The sequence below is a fragment of the Equus caballus genome, chromosome 14, assembly GCF_041296265.1.
Source record: "Equus caballus isolate H_3958 breed thoroughbred chromosome 14, TB-T2T, whole genome shotgun sequence".
Classification (NCBI taxonomy): domain Eukaryota; kingdom Metazoa; phylum Chordata; class Mammalia; order Perissodactyla; family Equidae; genus Equus; species Equus caballus.
This window is the reverse complement of record NC_091697.1, coordinates 42,874,766-42,895,266: the sequence shown is the minus strand read 5'-3', so window position 1 is coordinate 42,895,266 and position 20,501 is coordinate 42,874,766. Positions and strand designations below refer to the sequence as shown.

General features: G+C 39.9%; 1 long non-coding RNA gene across 9 annotated transcripts; it reads left to right on the top strand.

Annotated features, from left to right (window-relative positions):
• LOC106781613 (uncharacterized) lies at positions 1–19,529 on the top strand. 9 transcript variants are annotated; one of them, XR_011425500.1, is made up of 8 exons: positions 1–202; positions 954–1,047; positions 1,800–1,854; positions 4,853–4,957; positions 5,076–5,197; positions 13,032–13,219; positions 15,920–16,363; positions 18,227–19,529. It is a non-coding gene; the product is annotated as an uncharacterized lncRNA (long non-coding RNA). The 9 variants fall into 9 exon arrangements; XR_011425494.1 differs by having other exon boundaries at positions 143–508; positions 954–1,323; positions 19,186–19,529; XR_011425499.1 differs by having other exon boundaries at positions 151–508.
• Positions 19,530–20,501: the final 972 nt, after the last annotated feature.

Genomic DNA, 20,501 nt, shown 5'->3' with positions numbered 1-20,501 from the left:
TGTCAGTTCTTCTCCATGTGGTGTGAGCTGTGGCTGCCGTTATCTGAAGACTCAACCAGTTTGGAATGTCCAAGATGGCTCACTGGAGGTTCAACCGATTTGGAATGTCCAACGTGGTGGCCGTTGGTCTCTGCTGAAGGCTGGGATCTCATGCGGGGCTGTCACTTGGACACGTCAGTTCTCTTCCCTGTAGCCTCTCCAGGTGACTCGCTTAGGCTTCCTTAAAAGTATTGTCGTTTCAGGATAATCATACCTCTTCTCCATGGTGGCTGGATCCTAGGAGTACAAAATTGGAAACCGTCAGGCCTTTTAAAGGCTTAGGACAGGAATTAGCACAAACTTACTTCTGCAGCATTCTCCTATTTAAATAAGTCACAAGGCCAGCTTAAATTCAAGAGGAGGGCACTAAATGAGGGGAACACCAGAAGGAGTTGTTCATTAGTGCCCATCGACATAAGAAATCACCACAGCCTCCTATTCCTTCTCTTTCCAGATGGAAACGTTCGTTGTGGGTATCCTGTCTCTGTTCTCTCACTGAATGTTGGTGTGGAGGGCAGATAACTTGTGATTTTTAGTTTACAGGTCTCTGAATTAAGAGAAGGTACAGCTCAAACTTACATAGAAACTATCAGGAGATCTTGGATTTTGAGTGTTAGACCAAAATGTTAGAAACTTTGGTTGCCTCTTTTTGGGAGGGGGTGAGGATATTTCACATGCTAAGTTAAAAGAGGTAAATATCTGTGGGCAGAAAAGTAGACTATGACAGATTGAATTATTTTTCAAAAATATTTTCTATGCTTTCATATCAGAACCCTCAAATATGGGCATATTAGTTAACTATTGCTGCATAACAAATTACCACAAACTAGTGGCTTAAAAAAATACACATTTATTATCTTATAGATTTTGTGGCTCAGGGTCCAGGCATAATTTAACTGGGTGTTTTGCTTCAGTGTCTCTCACAGGCTATAATGAAGTTGTCAGCCAGGGCTGGGGTCTCATCTGAATGTTCAGCTGGAAGAGGATGTGCTTCCAAGTTCACTCAGGGTATTGACAGAATTTATTTTCCGATGGGCTTTTCTCCTCGCCGGCGTCAGCTGGAGCCACCCACGTGTTCCTTGTCATGTGACACTCTCTCCATAACAGAGCTGTCAACATGAGCAGAATGCTTCATCAAAATCAGCAAGGAAGAACATCCACTATTAAGAGACTTTCATCTTCCGTTACATAATAACAGAAGTGACACCCTGTCATCTGTGCCATAGTCTATAGGTTAAAGGCAAGTCACGGGGCCTGTCCACACTCAAGGGAATTACACACGGGGTGAATATCAAGATGTGGGTTTAATCGGGGACTATCAGTCTGTCTGCCACTCCAGGCCCCTCACTGAGGGATAATCAGACTTTTTGCACCATACATTTCAGACCTGAACATGTGACTTATTTAAGCCAATGGAATGTGAGTGAAAGTGATATGTGCTCCTTTTAAGAAGGAGCTTTAAGAATTAGGGGCTGGCCTGGTGGCGCAGTGGTCAATTGTGCACATTACACTTTGGTGGCCCGGGTTTTGCCGGCTCGGATCCCGGGTGCAGACATGGCACCACTCGACAGGCCATGCTGTGGTAGGCGTCCCACATATAAAGTAGAGGAAGATGGGCACGGAAATTAGCTCAGGGCCAGTTTTCCTCAGCAAAAAGAGGAGGATTGGCAGCAGATGTTAGCTCAGGGCTAATCTTCCTGAAAAAAAAAAAAAAGAATCCTCATGCGGTCTGCCACCTTCTCTTTTTTTCTCTCCACAAGACTAGCACTATTCCAGATATTGATCAGCCTGAATCCTGGAGCTGACTCACTCTAGGTATGTAAAAGGAGTAAGAAATAAACTCTGTTTGTTGAAAGTCACTAAGATTGTGGGAAGGTTTTTAACTGCAGCATAACTTAGCTGAAGCTGCCCGCTACAGCTGATCCGGGAGATACACCCTGGGGTGAAGCATCCTGGGGCTAGCAATAGTGGAGAGCCATTACTTCCCTAGACCAGGAGGGATGGGGGAGGAGGTAAGGAACCTAAGGAATGAACCAGCTGGTCTCACTCTCCACTCCTTGATCTTGAACTGCTGCTGCCCACTGGCAGAGAGGAGAGGGCTGAAAGGCAGGTCCTAGAAAACGCTAGCCTTTCTGGGACAGGTGAAGGAAGGAAGAATAACTTACAGGGGAATAAAAGGAAATGGTCAGAGAGGAAAAAGGAAAACAAAACAGTGGCGAGGTGAAATAGAGTGATAATGGATTGAACAAGTGGCCACATTGAAAGATTCTTCTCAGGGTTGCACTAATTTAAGGTTAGTGTCTATTAAATTTGGAAAATGGAATTTCATATGTGACTTAGAAAGAGAGATGTGAAATTGGCACAGACAGAGCATGGGAGTACAGGCATGAGCTGCATAATGATGTTTCGGTCAACAATGGACCACCTTTATGACAGTGGTCCCATAAGATTAGTACCAAATAGCCTAGGTGTATGGTAGACTATACGATCTAGGTTTATGTAAGTACACTCTATAATGTTCGCACAATGGCAAAATTGCCTAATAATGCATTTCTCAGAACGTATTTCCACCATTAAGTAATGCATGTCTGGTATAACACAAAGAAATGACTAGTCAATAGAAAGTAAAATTGTAGAAAGAAGTTCTAGACTACCTTTCAAAGAGGCTTGGTTCTGCAGGAGAGATAAGTAATAAGAAAGTAGTTAAGGAAGAGGTGGGCTCAGAAGGGTGCTTGTTTTAACATATAAGAGTGTAGAAATATTTTTTACATGTTCAATGGAAATGTTCTACTGGGGACTGATGATGCCAGAGAGAAGTGGATTTGTATACAAAATTAGGTCCACAACAGTATGGGATGAGATGTAATGATTACCTTTGGGTAATTTTGAGACTAGAGAGCAAAGTAAATCATTGGTTTCAGACAATTTTGCAAGTTAGAAGTCAGGAAGTTGATGAATTTCATACCTGAACACTTCCATTTTCTTCCTGAAGAAACAAAGTAGACCATCTGCTGGATGAGGTAGAAATGATATCTCAGAAACTAAATTGAAGAGGAAGTATGTGGGAGTGAGTTATTGTGACAGGTAGAAAGTTAGAAAGATGTGCTCAGAAAATACGATGCCGGGGCCGGCCCCGCGGCCTAGTGGCTGAGTTCCCGTGCTCCGTTTCGGCAGCTCAGGGTTTCAGTGGTTCACATCCTGGGCACGGACACGGAACTGCTCACCAGGTGATGCTGAGGCAGTGTCCCACATGCCACAACTAGAAGGACCCACAGCTAAAAATACACAACTATGTACCAGGGGACTTTGGGGAGAAAAAGGGAAAATAAAATCTTAAAAAAAAATGATGCCATAATTTAAGATGACAGATGTGGAGCAGTGGGGTGAGTGATAATATTTAGAGCATGGCCATGAGAGTGGGTGGTTCAAGGTGAGTTGAGACAAAGATCATTGAAATTGAGAAGAAAGATAAGGACTCGGGTACACTTTCAACAACGCTGATATTAGTCATGCTAGTATTTTTAATGGTAATGCTAGTATTAATAGTAAATAATGCTAGTATTATTAATGATAATATCCAACCCTGTTGAATGCTGCTTCTGGCACTAGGCACTGTACAAACAGATTAACATTTATTATTCAATTAAGTCTTCATAATGTCCATAAAATTAGTATTATCCCCATTTTACAAATGAATACATTGAGATTCAGAGACATGACAAATATACCCAAAGCCTTATAGCTAAGATAGAAATAGAAAATAGAAATAGAAATAGAAAAGCTAGCATTTAAGACAGACATGTCTGTCTGATTATAGAGCTTAGGATATAAGTGCTAAACTAGCCTTCTTTCTAACACTGACATTTGATTTGCCTTGGGTGATGTTGAGCCTACCAGGCTAGTTGAAAATGTCACCAGGTAATGTGGTGACATAATTTGGAGACTGGTGGATGGCTGACAAAGTGTAATATAGGATACAGAGCTAGGCTGCGTAAGCTGATGCAGAAAGTTTCTGTGTGAGTCTGGAAGACAAATATCCTGAAAAGAGTTGAGGAAAGAAAGGAGAATGCAGACACTTCTTCCCTCTTTCTGGTACATGGAAAATGGGTGCAATTCTAGTATCCATTTTAGGTGAGAAGCCACAAGAAAAGGTTGGAACCACCTAGGTTTCAGGTAAAGTAAGATGAGGTTTTCTGATCTCAGAAATTCTGCCGTAAACCAAGAGGAAACCCAATTTATCAACAAGAGGCTTAGATATATAGGTTTCTTTTGGCTTCTGTGTTCCAGGCTGACTGCTAGTGAAAAGTTGTTTTCCTTTCTCTGCAAGGTCCAGTTGTAGATAATAGCTGTGGGGTGGTCAGAAGCTGAATCCTTTCGGTCCTGGTGGAATCTGATTAAATCTATTTATCTCCCACAATGGAAGACTGTTCTTCTGGCAGGCTAACCTTTGTTACCATGCAAACAACAGATAGGTTCTGGATGGATTCTTATACGATTATTCTTTGTAAAACTACGACATTGTGATTTTTGAGGAGTAGATGTGATCATGGGCTGCATGTGTGATGCTGTGATCCTCTGGGGAGGTCAGGAAGCAATCAGCAAGGTTCAAAAGAGTATTCTTCATGCAAAGAAGAACAAATCTCAATTCTGAAGCTCCTGATAGGTGTGAATATATAGGCTTATAAATTTTTAAAAATATGCATTACTAAGAATTTTAAATGAATAATGATAACTTCTCATACTACATAAATGTGCCAGTTTGGAATTTATAAAGGACGTTCACACTCATTTTCTCATTTGGTATTCACAACAGGGCATGGAGTTGGCATTATGGAGCCCATTGTACCATGCAAGAAATAAGATTCAGCAAGCTCGTAATTGCAGAGACTACACCTCAACCCATGTTTTCTGTTCCCAGGTGCAGTGCAATTCTCAGTTAGTCTAATCTTCTATTATTTTCTAAATGTTCTTGACAAGTAATGAATAATCAGGCACTGCTTTGGGAAGGCTAGTTTTGAAAGGTTCTTTATTTTTAGGAGAATTATGATTTGAGGAGGAGATCTGGAGATGCTTCGTACCAAGCAGCCTGTTGAGGACCTCACAGTGCTCAGGTTGCACACACTCTGAATGTCTCTTCAACTTCATCTTCAGCCCACAGGTAACATCGAGGACCTGGTTTCTCTTAGCCTCTGGCACTACCTCCTACACGAATGCTAACATCCATTCCTTTTCCAGTTGTAGATCTCAGGGGCTGGAATCTAACTAGGGTCCTGAGTAAACAAAGAGGGCTACAGCACAAAATGCTACATTGGGGCTTTTAGCCGTAGATCACTCTAGCCCCGACAAACCACTGACCTTCTGCTCTGGCCAGCCAGACACCTGACCTTCCTCCAGAACCTTATCTTGCCATCTTTTACCCTTACGGATACATCTTCCACTATCCATTTTTCTATTATTACATTTCTCTGTATTCACCCTCCTCATTAAAGTTAATTTCTCTAATTATAGAAAAGAGAATGATTTGCTTCTCAAGTTTTCCTTCCATGTGGATTTCCTTCTCTCCAGTTCCTGCACCTCTTCTTTCCAAAGTCTTGCATTTCTGATTTCTCCTTTCTTTTGCACATATCAGACTCCTTCCTAACTTCTGTTTAATCTCTTCCTTGTTAAAAGTCAACCCTTTCAAATCTCTTTTCACTTTAGTCTCCCACCTGAAGGTCCCGGGCTTTCTTTCTTCACCATCATGTCCAGAGCACACCCTTGGGGCTAAGCTGAGGGCTCTGGTTCACAGACTAGGCAAATGGCAGACAGCAGATCATGTTATCTGCCAGTCTGCTCTTCTCCTATCACAGCTGGGCCTGCTCAGAGAGCTGTCGTGATCCATCTAAACTCCTATTCTGTACATTGGCTCCGCCCATCCCTGGCGTATTTTCTTGAGAATGGAAACCATTATTGTAAACACAATTTCAATGGATGTTTGGTGGAGGAGGCAGGTTAGTGTGCGGGATGGCCAATGATGAGCGTGGAGCAGAGGAAACAGAGCGGCAGGGAGATGAGAAAAATGTGGATGAGAGACCAATTACTGATTTTTACTATGGGAGTGTCCCAATGCTTCACAAAAACCAAAGGAACAAGAGCAGTAAGGAGTCATAGGAATAAAGTTGCACAGATCATTTCTCTCCCGTATATATACATATATATATAACGTATATACATATATGACACTATAAATACACAGCAACATTAGAACATAAACTGATTTCATAATGTATAAAAATATCATATCACTATGTTGTCACCTGAAACTAATATAATATTGTATGTCAATTATAATTCAATAAAAAAATTTTTTAAGAGGACATAAATTGGAAGGGGAATAAACAGAGTTCAATTGTTCTAAGTATCTACATTTGACGAATAAATGGAAACAGCATTAACATATATTAGAGCTGAATATTAGAACTGAATACGTACAAATTACACGTTCTGTTGTCTAGGGTAACCACAAAAGGATTAGTAGAGAACCGTATAACTAACAAGTTAAGAGGAAGGAAAAAAGGAATATTAAAAAATATTCAGCCAATTCAAACATATATAAGAAATAAGGAACAAAAAACAGGCAAGAGAAATGGACAAGTTGTAAGATATCAAATCTATACACAAACATGGCAACATTTCATTAACTGTTAATAGACTAAATATTATGCAAAAGGCAAAGATTGGTAGAGTTTTTAAAAAACAATATGCTTATACCAGATATACAATTTAAATATAAGGATACAGAAATATTGAAAGTAAAGGAATGAAAAAAATATATATCACTCAAATGCTAACGGAAAGAAAGCCGCCATAGCTTTGTAGTTCTAGCTCTACTAACCCTGGACAAAATAGACTTGGGGAGTGGTTAACAGCAATAAGGAGGGAAAATCCACCAATTATTTTAATTTATATATCAGTAACAAATATTGACGTTTGTCCTTTATATGAAAATGCAGTCCTCCATATTTCTAAACTAAGGATATATATGAAATAAAATATTCTCTATTATCAGAAAAGAACATCTTTTTAACATCAAAATAAGAAATTACACTATGTCAGCTCCACTGTGCTCTCAGTTCCAAGACTCCATGGTTCTGTGATTCTGAGTTTCCATGGTTTTGCAAGCCTCTGATTCCAATCCAAGACAGTCCATATTCTGGAGGATATGAAGCCATTTTCACTGTTCTGACTGGGAATTCCTGTGGCGATATTTTGGTGATACTGGTGTGGGTCATGGTAAAGGAAAGAAAGGTGACTTTCAAAGGAAAAGTAGCAAACAGTGAGCCAGCCCTGATGGCCTAGTGGTTTAAAGTTCGGTGCTCTCACCACTTCAGCAGCCCAGGTTCGTTTCCCAGTTGCGGAAGCACACCATCCATCTGTCAGTTGCATACTGTGGCAGCAGCTCACACAGAAGAAAAAATGGACGTAAAACTAGGATGTACAACCATGCACTGGGGCTTCGGGGAGAGAAAAAAAAGAGGAAGACTGGCAACAGATGTTAGCTCAGGGTGAATCGTTCCCTGCAAAAGAAAAAAAAAGTAGCAAGCAGCACATCTGAGACATGTGAGAGAGACCAGATTTAGGGAGAACAGAAAGAAGAATCAGCACAATTGTTTAGTCCAGGCACTGGCATATTCAAATTTAAAATAAAATTAAAACAGCCTTTGGGAAGTTTTTGGAGAAGATTGGAAACTTCCCATGTTGCTTGGCTTGGGTACCACTGAAGTGACAGATGTCATGGATGGATGAGATGACCTCAAATTATAAAGATTATGAAGCAGGAAAATCCAATGCATCCTTTTGGGGGAAAAATCAATGCCTTAATTCAAAGGACTTAAGAAAATATGTCAGTATAATTCAGTTGAACAAACTTGTCAACCTTCAAAATTTGAATGAAACCACCGTCTGAGTTTCTTATTTGACATGAAATGATAATGTTGATTAATAGAATTGTGATTATTTGACCAAATCTCTTAACTATGGAAAAAAATATCCTGAAATATGTAACATAGAAAAGAAAAAAATAATTGACTCTGAGCAAGGTCAATGATGAAAGACAAGACACCAGAATAAATTGGGGTAAAAACTGAGAAAGAGTAGAGAAGGGGAAACAAGCACTGTGGCACCTGGAGAATCAAAGTAAAGAAAAGAGATGTCAACAGAGGAGGAATCGTAGAATGGAAACATCAGGAAATGATATTAGGAAATATTTTTATCATAATTGGAGCCATTGACACAAATTTAAATTTCAGTTTTATGTGGACCAAAAAAACCGTTACGGTAGCAACAGATTGGAATAAAAATATTATAGCACCTATAAAGGAGAGTGTGGCAATATTTAGCAAAATTACATATGCAATTCCTCTCCTGAAGCCGTAGTCTCACCTTTTGGAATCTATCCCCCCAAAACACTGGCCTATAGGTGAAAAGATGTATGAATAAGTTTGCCATTGTTACAAAATTTGTAACAGTAAAAATTTGGAAATAACCCAGATGTCAACCAAAAGAGGCCTTGCTGAAAACAATTATGGTATGTCCACTCAATTATGCATTGACAAAACAGAAGGACATCATCTGTATACTATTCTAGAGTGACCTCCAGCGAAAAATTAAGTGAAGAAGTGCAAGGCAAAAAGAGAACTATGATACAAAGGCTTTTGTGCAAGAGATACATATGAACACATTCAAAAGACTGTTTATATTTGCAAAATGAAACACTAGAAGGACAGACCAGAACCTATAGCAAAGAGAGAGAGCAGGTTGGAGGCAACAGGGATAAAGTGAGGTTACAGTTTTCATTAACCCAGAGTTATTAGAACAGTGGAAAAAGTCCTAAGAGCCTAAAAGCACTGTAGAAAGGGACAAGGGAATATACTGACAATATTATAATGTTGTAAAATAGCGTAAAATAGGCTAAAGGAGAAATATTACTTATGAATAATGTAATAGTTGAAGTTAAAGAAAAAACCAGATTGGTTAAATAGTAAAATGGACGCATCCGCAGTGAATCAGCAAATTAGAAGACCACAGAGTTAGGAACTGTTCCGTGTGGGCACAGGGAAGAAAACTGTGGAAAAAGACTTTTTGAAGTTAAAGAATATGGAGAATAGAGGAGGAAACGCCGACATCAATAAGAGAATTCTCAAAAGAACTGGAAAAATTGGAAATGAGGAGACTTCTCAAGGAATAATGGAAACATATTTGCCAGAATTAAAGAAAGACGACTCAAGATTTAAATGGTAAAATAGGAAAAGAGGAGTGAGAAGGAAAAGTTCACACCTAGACATTTTAGAATGAACTTTAATAAGATTAGAGACAACAAAAAGATTCTAAAGCTGCTAGAGAGGAATAGCAGATCACAAAAAGAAGACGAATCAGAATGCCATCAGACATTTCAATAGCAACACTGGATTCAAGACAATGGAATACTATTTTCAAAGCAGTAAAGGGAAAGAAGTTTGAGCTATACTTTTATTTCCTCCTGTCACTCAAAGAACATGATAAAGTTATTCTAAGATACTCAAGTCCTCAGAGGATTTAACACACAAATATCTCATTACAAACACACTCAGAAAAAGTACTTAAATTTGAAGAGAGAAATGCCAGGAAAGTCTAAAATTCTCATTCAGAATGGTAATCAAATATGTAAGAAGATTTTGAGAGAGAGGAATAAATGAAAGCTCAGAATTAAATTTTTAAATGGTTAAGAGGAACTTGGGGGAGAGGAACCCAGCGAATATTATAACTATTATCTGGTTAGGAGAAGATATGGATAATTTTAATGATTTCAATGAATGCAAACAGATTAAACTCACTGGTTAAAAGACAAAGATTGTCAGTTTAGATAATCAAACAAAATCTAGCTATAAATCATTTACTAGAAATGCCTTCAAATGTGATAGGATAGGAAAAACTTACTAGACAAGTGTTCTCAAATGAAGTTAGTGTAACTATAGTCACATCATTTAAAAACTAGGCTTTAGGGGGGCTGGCCCCATGGCCGAGTGGTTGGGTTCCCGCGCTCCGCTGCAGGCGGCCCAGTGTTTCATTGGTTCGAATCCTGGGTGCAGACATGGCACTGTTCATCGAACCATGCTGAGGCGGCATCCCGCATGCCATGGCTGGAGGGACTCACAACGAAGAATCTACAGCTATGTGCCAGGGGGCTTTGGGGAGAAAAAGGAAAAAGAAAAGAAAATCTTTAAAAAAAATTTCTAAAAAAACCCAAAAAAACTAGGCTTTAGGGCCAAAGCATTGGTGGGATATATAGTGTCATTACCTAATGATAGCATATTGAATTGATCAAGAAGATATAGCAATTCTAAATGTTTGTATACATGATTAATACTTCAATGATTTAATAAAAAAAGAATGACACTAATTCTTTCCCCAGCTTCAAGAAGATGAGAGGTTAAATGAGGCTGCTTATTAATAAGTGGTAAGGAGGACGTTACGGGAATCTGGTTGTGCAGAGGAAGTGTGCCATTTGACCTCGTCCAATGCCCAGCTTATGTGAAGGGTGTGAGAAGGTCCCCTACAAGATACATCATTCCCAAGCCCATTGCCTTGGTTGGCTCTCCGAAATGTGAGCATCCTGCTGAAGTGTCATTTCTTTATCTTAGCAAAGGATGCCACTGACTCTGGAATACAGTTGAGAAAACAGCATCAATAACTTTTCTAGGAAGCAGCTTGAGTGCAGTTACCGTCTTGGCCTGGAAGTAGAATCAGGCTTAGGAATTTACATTTCAGTTAATGGCCCAGTAAATCAGCTCAGACCTGCTCACTGCAAACAACAATGAATACAGCCAATTGATTCTTTAGGAATGGGACAGTCTTTGTGGAAATGAAGTCCTTCTTTTCCTAGCCAAACTTCTCTTCCCACCCAGCCAAGATGAATCTAAATACAGAGAAGGGAGAGAAAATGGGATGGTTATCTCTGGAATCTGGAGTATTAGTCCTGGGGCAATAATAAGATTGTATCTCTCTTCCTATGTATTATTATATTTTCTCCAGTTTAGAGTGAGGTAATTGATTTATGTAAATAATAGGGCTCTTGGGGCAATACGGTATAGTACAATTGTTCTTAACACTGGCTTCACTTAATAATCATCAGGGGAGCTTTTTTTATTTCTTAAATTTTTTTTAAGGTACGCTTTTTGGTGAGGAAGATTGGCCCTGAGCTAACATCTGTTGCCAATCTTCCTCTTTTCTTTTTCTCCCCAAAGCCCCAGTACATAGTTGTATATTCTAGTTGTGAGTCCTTCCAGTTCTTCTATGTGGGACGCCACCACAGCATGGCTTGATGAGCAGTGTATAGATCCATACCCAGGATCCAAACCAGCAAATCCCAGGCCACCGAAGTGCAGTGTGCAAACTTAACCACTACACCACTGGGCCAGCCCCAGGGAGCTTTTAAAAATAAAATTGCCAGTGCCACATTCCAAAGGAATTCTCAAAAGTTTGTTGAAAATTTATATTTAAAATATAGTAATATTATGTGGTGATTCTGGGTATCAGATTCTCCAGGGCTTGTTGTTGTTGAAGTTTAGTGCCTTTGAACTAATTTTAGATAATGAAGGCAAAAACACAACATACCAAAACTTACAGACTGCAGGGAAAGCAGCGCTTAGATGGAAATTTATAGCTATAAAAACCCACATCAAAAAAGACAGATGTTAAATCAATAATCTTCCACCTTAAACAGCAGAGGAAAAAGAACAAACTAAACCCAGTGCAAGCAAAACACAGGCTATAATAAAGATTACAGTAGAAATAGAGAACAGAAAAACATTAAAGTCAATGAAACCAAAAGTTGGTTCTTAAAAAGATCAACAAAATTGAGAAAATTTTAACTAAACTGACAAGAACAAAAAAGAGAAGACTCACATTACTAAAATCAGGAATGAAAGTAGGGATATTACTACTGACTTTACAAAAATAAAAATGATTATAAGGGGATTCTATGAGCTACTGTATGCCAACAAATTAGATAACCTAGATGAAATGGAAAAAAATCTTAGAAATATGCAAACTACTGAAACTGACTAAAAAACAAAGAGAAAATTTGAATAGAATTATAACAAGTAAAGAAATTGAATTAGTAATAAAAAAAAAATCCACATAGAATAGTTTAGGCTCTGATGGTTTCATTGGTGAATTCTACCAAATGTTTAAAGAATTAATACCAATCCTTCTCAAGTTCTTCTAAAAATAAAACAGGAGAGAACATTTCCTAACCCATTCTATAAGGCCAGTAGTACCCTGATACCAAAACCAGATAAAGACAGCACAATGAAAGGAAACAGACCAGTATCTCTTATGAATATAGATGCAAAATCCTAACAAAACACTAGCAAACTGAATCCAGCAACATATAAAAAGGATTATACACCATGATCAAGCAGGATTTAACCTAGGAAGGCAAGCTTATCTCAACATAGGAAAATCAATCAATGTAACACATCATATTAATAGAATAAATGATAAAAATCAAATGATCATATCAATAGATGCAGAAAAAGCATTTAAAAATTCAACTCCTTTTCATGATAAAAATACTCAACACACTAAAAATAGGAGGGAGCTTCCTTAACCTGATAAACGGCCTCTAGGAGAACCCCACAGCTGCCATGATGCTTAACCATGAAAGAATGAAAGTTTTGCCCCTAAGATCAGGAACAAGGCAAGAATGTCTGCTTTCACTACTTCTATTCAACACTATAGTTAGGGTTCTTGCTAGGGCAAAATACTAGCAAACGAAGATATAGGACCTTTCCAATCATAAATATTTCACTATATGTCTCTAAAAGATTTAGAGGGCTTTTAAAAAAAGTGACCACAATACCATTATTGAAAAAGTTAACAATCATTACTTAATATCAGGGTTTTAGTACCTATTTATCTTTTTTTACTTTTATTTTTAATTTAATTTATTTTTTTTTAATTTTTTTTTTGAGGAAAATTAGCCCTGAGCTAACATCTACCAATCCTCCTCTTTTTGCTGAGGAAGACTGGCCCTGAGCTAACATCCATGCCCATCTTCCTCTACTTTATATGTGGGATGCCAACCACAGCATGGCATGCCAAGCGGTGCCGTGTCCGCATCCGGGATCCAAACCAGCGAACCCCGGGCCACCGAGAAGCGGTACGTATGTGCTTAATCTCTGTGTCACCAGGCCAGCCCCTAGTACCTATTTAAATTTCCTCATTTGCCTCTTGATTTTTTTTCAGTAGGTTCATGCTAATCAGGATACACATAAGGTCCACACCTTGTATTTAGATCTCTCTGTTAATCTTATGACACAAAAAGTGATTTATCTTCGTAAATGTTCCATGCACACATGAGAAAAATGAGTATTTTGGCACGGTTTTGTAGAGTGTCCTATAACTGTCAGTTACATTAAGATGGTTGAGTGCTTTGTTTAATTCTACTATATTCTCACAGAATTTCTTTCTACTTGTTCTATCAATTACTGAGATATGGGTATTGAAATATCTAAATATAATTGGGGATTTGTCTATTTCTCCTTGCAGGTCTATCAGTTTTGTGTCATGTACTTAGAAGCTCTTATATTTGTGTGTAAAAATTCAGTATTGTTTCATCTTCTTGATAAATTGACCCCCTTGTCAGTATGAAATGACCCTTTTTATCCTTGGTTACATTTTATGCTCTGAAGTATAATTTGCCTGATATTAATATAGCCACTCCTTTTTTGGATTAGTATTTGCATGGTATATCTTTGCGTTCCATTATTTTTAATCAATCTGTTCTTCTAAAATATTTAGGGGCTGGCCCCGTGGCCGAGTGGTTAAGTTCGCGCGCTCCGCTGCCGGCGGCCCAGTGTTTCGTCGGTTCGAATCCTGGGCGCGGACATGGCACTGCTCGTCAGACCACGCTGAGGCAGCGTCCCACATGCCACAACTAGAGGAACCCACAACGAAGAATACACAACTATGTACCGGGGGGGCTTTGGGGAGAAAAAGGAAAAAATAAAATCTTTAAAAAAAAAAAATAAATAAATAAATAAATAAAATAAAATATTTATAATGAATTTCTTATAGACACATAAAATTGGATATTGCTTTTTATCCAATTTGAAAATCTCTGACTTTTAACTGGGTCATTTAGACCATTTATATTTAATGTTATACTAATGATATGTCTGTGTTTAAATCTACCAACTTGCTATTTATTTTCTTTTTGGCCCTTCTATTTTTTTCTCTTACTTGGCCTTACTTTGGAATAATTCAATAGTTTTTATGATTCTGTTTTATCTCTTGAAGCACATATAGCGTGCATGTTTAACTTATTTCAAACTATGTCAAGTAATACTATACTATTTTAAGCAGAGTTTGAGAACTATACAATAATATGCTTCCATTTATCTCCTCCTTGCCTTTGTACTATTCTTGTTATGCACATTACTGACACAGATACGAGAAAATCTTCACTACACTGTTATTGTTTTTGCCTTAAAGTCAATTATCTTCTGAATAGATTTTTTAAATAAAGGGGAAAAGTCTTGTATTTATCTATATGCTTTTCATTCCACATATAGATCCAGATTTCCACCTGCTGTATTTTCTTTGTGATTGCAGGACTTGAACCTTTCTTGTAGTGCACATCTGTTGGTGATAAATTCTTTCAACTTCTGTAGGTCTAAAGACATCTTCATATCACAGCTGTTTTCTAAATATATTTCTGATGGATCAAGAATTCTAGATGAGGGGCCAGCCCGGTTGCCGAGTGGTTAAGTTCGTGCACTCTGCTTCAGCGGCCCAGGGTTTTGCTGGTTCGGATCCTAGGCATGGACATGACACCATTCATCAGGCCACGCTGAGGTGGCATCCCACATGCCACAACTAGAAGGACACACAACTAAAATATACAACTATGTACTGGGGGGATTTGGAGGGAAAAAGCAGAAAAAAAATTCTAGATGAACAGTTTCTTTTTCTTCCTTTTTTTAAATTTCAGTACTGTAAAAAGTTACTCCATTGTCTTCTGGCTTACATTATTTCCATTGGCAAGTTTTCTGTCTTTCTTACCCTTGCTCATCAGTACGTAATACATCTTCTTTTTCTCTTTCATAGTTGTTCTGCTTGTGTATCCAACGTTATTTTCTCACCATTAAATATATCGAAGTTAGGCCTTGTCGACAGTCATGCAAGATTGATGAAACCACCCAACACTAAGAAAGCATTCAAAGAAAGATTGTCTCAAAACTCATCAAGTTGTATACTTTAAATATGTACAGGTTTTTGTACATCAATCATACTTCAATAAAGTGGTCTTAAAAAAACATTGTTTTTCATTTCATTTATCTTTTGCAAGGGAGTAAGAAAGAGCTCACTGATATCCTAAATCAGTATCAAGGGAAGAGAGTTCAACAAAGACAGGATGTAGGGAAGAGAAACAGAATGTATTGATGGCACCTTTTGTGCCAGCTGTAAGGCAAATAATAAGATGACCTTATTTAACCCAACTGTCATTTTGATGAGCAGTCATATTATCAACACTATTTCACAAATGAAGGAGGCAGGGCCCTGAGAGATGAAGTGATCCATCCAGTCTGCGCAACTAGTGAATTGCAGAGCTAGGATTTGAACCCAGGTGTGCTGATGGAAACCCTTATGTCTCACAGCACTAAGTGGATGCCATTCACTCCTGCCCAAAGGTGGCTGTAGGTTGTAAGGACAAGTCAAGTATCCACGAGTCACTTCTACTAGACCCCCAAATTTACAGAGAGCCTCTGCCCTGCTGATCCTTTGCCTCACTCATCTCCCTAATTCTCGTCTCATTTTCCTACAGCATCTCCCTAATTCTCCTCTCATCTTCCTACAGCATCCTCTCATCTTCCTACAGCAATCTGGGAAAATCTCCTATCACCTGCATGAGTGCTGTCGAGAACCCAGACTCCCCTAAGAAGTCTGAAGAGACAAGTTTCATCTAAATATTCAGTCCAGAGACAAAGACTAATGAGGCCTTTGTACAAGTTTAGCAACAACCACATGCAGAGTGCTGAGCTGGACCAGCTGGAGACAGGGCACTGTTACTCATTTAACCTCTCCTGACCTCAGTTTCCTCCTGTCCTCTGAGAAACAGAGAAGAAAATAATGTACCTTAATCTGTTGTGAGTTCAAATCTGTCTCCGCTTTTATCAGTTGCGACCCTTGGGCAAGTCCCTCCTCTCAGAGCCTCACACCTTCCCACAGAGTTCTGAGCCACAAGTGAAAGGATATCTGTTAGAAGAGTAGTTCAAAATCATGTGCAAAGTGATAAATGCAGGTAAGTGGTAAGTCTTCAACACATCCAATTGTATTGCTTCGGACTGTTGATCCAGCCTGGCGTGATATTTTACACAGCACAGTTTGGTGGTAAAGAATATGATTTTGGAGCTAGAGTTTCCAGGTTGGATACTGGCTCTGCTATTTACTATCAGTGTAACCTTGGCAAATAGATCTTATGCTCCCTAGTTTCCTCATGTGTAATATGATATGTAATATCATAGGATTATTGTGAGGATTAAGTGAGCACATACATGCAAAAGGCATAAAAGCATACCTGGCAAAAGTAATCAGCTCTGTTAGAATGCACAAGAGTGGCCACCCTTGGAGCACAAGAGGAGAGGCGATCAGAGGAGTGACTGGAAGGGAGCATCAGGGAGGATTCTAGATCCTGGGGAAAAGTCTGCCTCTTGACACGGGTGCTAGTTTCACAGTCTATTCTGTGTATGAAAATTCATCGTACTGTCTGCTGAAAACATTTGCCATTTCTCTCTTTGTATTATACTTCTTAAGAGGTTGTTGTTTTAAATAGTGCCTGGGAATTTGTACAAATTCCTAGGAGGTCTTCAGACCTCCAAAGGCTGCAAAATTGGTAGAGTCCAAGCCTATATCTCCAGAGAGGAAAGGGAACCAGCTAATTTCTGGGTTGCAGATAGGAGTAAAGAGAAACTTTCCCTGAGGTATATATATATAGACACACACACATATATACATAGGATAAGCTGAAAGGTTGTAAATAGGAAATGGAAGAACCAGGAGGGATCTAGAGGCCTTGAAGGGTGATGGGATCTGCTAGGCTGGATAGGGGGGAATGGGGATCGGGTTCACCTTCCTCATTTCCCCCCACCCCCACACACCAGAACCCTTTGTGACTGTTCCGTAGCTCTGTGATGCAGGTCTGGAGCTCTAAACTGGAGTGGGTATTCTCTGTGCTCAGTTCCCTGAGGTAGCAGTGCACTTTAGAGGATAGAGAACTTTGGCTGGTTACTTCCGCTTTTCAGTGAGTCCTGGGATATTCGTTCCATCTTTTACTTTTGTTCAGAGTTGGGGTCACCTTTCTGTCTTGTTACTGCCTTCATTGGTGTACATATTCATCAGTGTTTGAAGAGAAGAGACATCAGCCAGGTAACAGAACTCAGCCTACAAAAGAGATTGACTTGATTATTATTTTTCCTTTTCCTACTCCCACTATTCTAAATCAATTATCAAAATGGAGACATAACAGGAATGGGAATTCTCAAGAGAGTAGTACATCATTTGTCTAGGAGCACAGGTTGAGCCGGCAAGTGGTAAAGTGGAGACTCAGGTATCTATCCAAAGTTCACAGACCATCTATCTGGATGTGGTAAAGAGTTCCAGGGTAAAATCCCAAACACTGTGATTCATGGCCTGTGGACTGGTTAACAAAGAGAGTTCAGGGCACCTGAGGAGAAGAGGTCTTCAGTGCTTGTTCAGCAGCTGCCTTCCCATTGTGAATGTCTGCAGGCCAAGCCCCTCCTTTGTGTTAGGGTCAACCTGGAGAGCAATGCTGAGCCTCTGGTACAGATTCTATTCATGGAGCAGAATCCTGTAGAATGGAGCACATATGTTCCAGAAAATGTGAGTTTCTGTGCCCCTTTATAGTAGAGGACTACTGTCTGAAACATCAATTGAGGACCTTGGGCAGTAAAACTTTTCTTTGAGTTTGACAAAGAAGAATCAGTAGAAGATATATCTGCTTTTAAGATGAATAACACGGAAGCAAAACAGAACTCAAACCAACACAGAACGTTGCTTTACTCATTAATAATGAATGTCTGCTTCTTGCTTAGAATGAGGAGCATGAGAAACGGGTCCCACCTCTCATTGTTTTCTTGTCTTTCAGCATCAACTCAGTGACAGGAAGAGAAACAGACTGGGGACTTTAAGATTTTGCTTTCAACCAAGGCCTCTCCCAGGGATAACCCTTTTTCTCCTTTCATGAGGTCTCAGATCCACAATTGCTGGGACAACAGTTCCTAAAGCCAGTTCTCAAAAAACATAGCCCTCTGAGGAGAGCCCATTGGAAGTAAATCGGAATCTGGGATCTTTCCAATCCCTTCTCTGTCGCTCCACGGGAGTTAAACGCTAATGGAGCTGGGCCGTGGGTTGTGCCTGTGGGGTGGTGTCATGTGATGTAGCAGAAGCAAGATTGGTTGTTTTGGAGGCAACGTTTTGGCGCCTGACTTTGTTCAAGTTGTTAATTTCCCCAATATTCAGACTCAGCCTTTGAGAGAGCATCTGGCTTGCCAAGCTCCCTAAGATGTTGCGATAATCAGCGAGGACAAGGTGCACGGAAGCATTTTGGAAATGACACAGCATTGTACCTCCATTAGCCTTACTGTTTTGTCATTGACCTTTTGACATTAAGTCCTGATTTCTGGGCTCTCAGGGTCAAATTTTGACGTAGTCTTTCCCCAGTTGAACGTTCTACAAAGCCTCCTATTAGACCCCTTGCTTCTTCCTTCAACTGATAAGCCCTTCTCCTAACTTGAGAGCTTGCCTGAAAGGCACCAAAGTGGCAGCAGGCCAGCTCTCTCTTTGGAAATTATTAATCTCTTCCATTTTTCCACATGTCCCTCTTCCTGTCTTGTCCCTTGGAATTCCAGGATCCCATAGCAGGATGGGAACAGTATGAAAAGGAACCCATGGAGAATGAGATGTGAAAGGAAGCCTTAGGTTGAGAACTAAGAGGGGCATCATGAAACAAGGAACGTGGAGAAACGTGATCCTTGCCAGGCCTGCTGGCTTAGCCCATCCCCATTCTGCTCCTGGATGACCTTTTTAAACTCTTGTCTCTTACAGGTACCTGTACAGGCTCTCTTTTGAGGGCAGCTTTCCAGAGCAGTTAGAGCAAGATCTGAGCTCTGAGGAGTGTAATAGCACAACCACGGAAGCAGACATTCTGTTGTGGGAGGAGATGGGGGAAAATGCTGTTTGACTCCATCACCTTTGGGATTTGCTGAGTCATTCATTCTGGCCTCCAACTTCCCATTGAATTGAACCACTTTTTCACTTTCCTTGTTTTCACCATCAACACTGGGTGCCCTTCTTAACAGAATCCAACATTGTTCATGTACCTTCTTTCATACCACCTCTTCCCTTTTCCTTCTACCCCCAGAGAACACTCAGATACTAGGCCGTATTTCCCAACTAGACCCGCTTTATCTTTGGACCCTAACTCCTCACCTGACCCCACACTTCTGAGTACACCTTTCCCTCTTCAGCCACCCATGTTGGGCTGACTCCATAACTGAAGCTGCAAAGCCCCTTGGAGGAAACCCTCAATCAGATTAAGGAGAAGAAAAATTCAGTCACTGGCCTGGATACCTCTTTTCCTGCATGCTCACCTGTAGGTAAAGAAGGCCAGATGGCTATGAAGCCAGCCCCCTAAAATTTTTCTAATAGCTTCATGGGCTCAGGATGAGGAGGAGCAAACAGGACAAGAATCTATTACCAACTTAAGAAAGAAAAGAGCCTAAGAATCCTAGGAGACCCTTAGCTGGAGAAGATCAAATAAAGAATGCAGGATTGGAGACCATCTACCCCAGGGAGGACATCTATCCACTTAGAACATCCTCTTAGCAGAGTCTCCTGGGAACAAGCCATCCTTTTGACTACCACAGGATCCACCAAAGAGTACTTAGAAAACAGGAATAAGTGTGTACTCCAGGGGTTTCATCTACCAGATAGAAGAGACAAAGATCAGTGGCACAAAACCAAGACACTGTCAGCTTCTGTGCAGAGCCCAGATCCACTAGAAATCAGAGCTGCCTCTGTGGGCAAAGGGGATATTGAAACTCAGAAGACCAAGTCAGTCATTGGCCAGATCCTAAAAAAAAAAAGGTGGTATGTACAGAATTAATGCAAGGAAAGGAAGTCCACCTAAGGAGGAACTCAAGGCCCAGGCTGAGTTCAAAGGTGTTTTCCTGTGATTACAAGGCTCCCTGCATTCCTGAGGAAACGAAAGGGCTGAGGACCACATCTCGAGGCCTTCAGATAGACTCTAGTTGATGACTGCTCCAAACAACAATAAGCAGGTCACAGTTAGAATCATAAAACTCATGACAAATGTGAGGTTCTAGAATGAGCCATTGTGTTTGATGCTCCTGAGGGAGCCT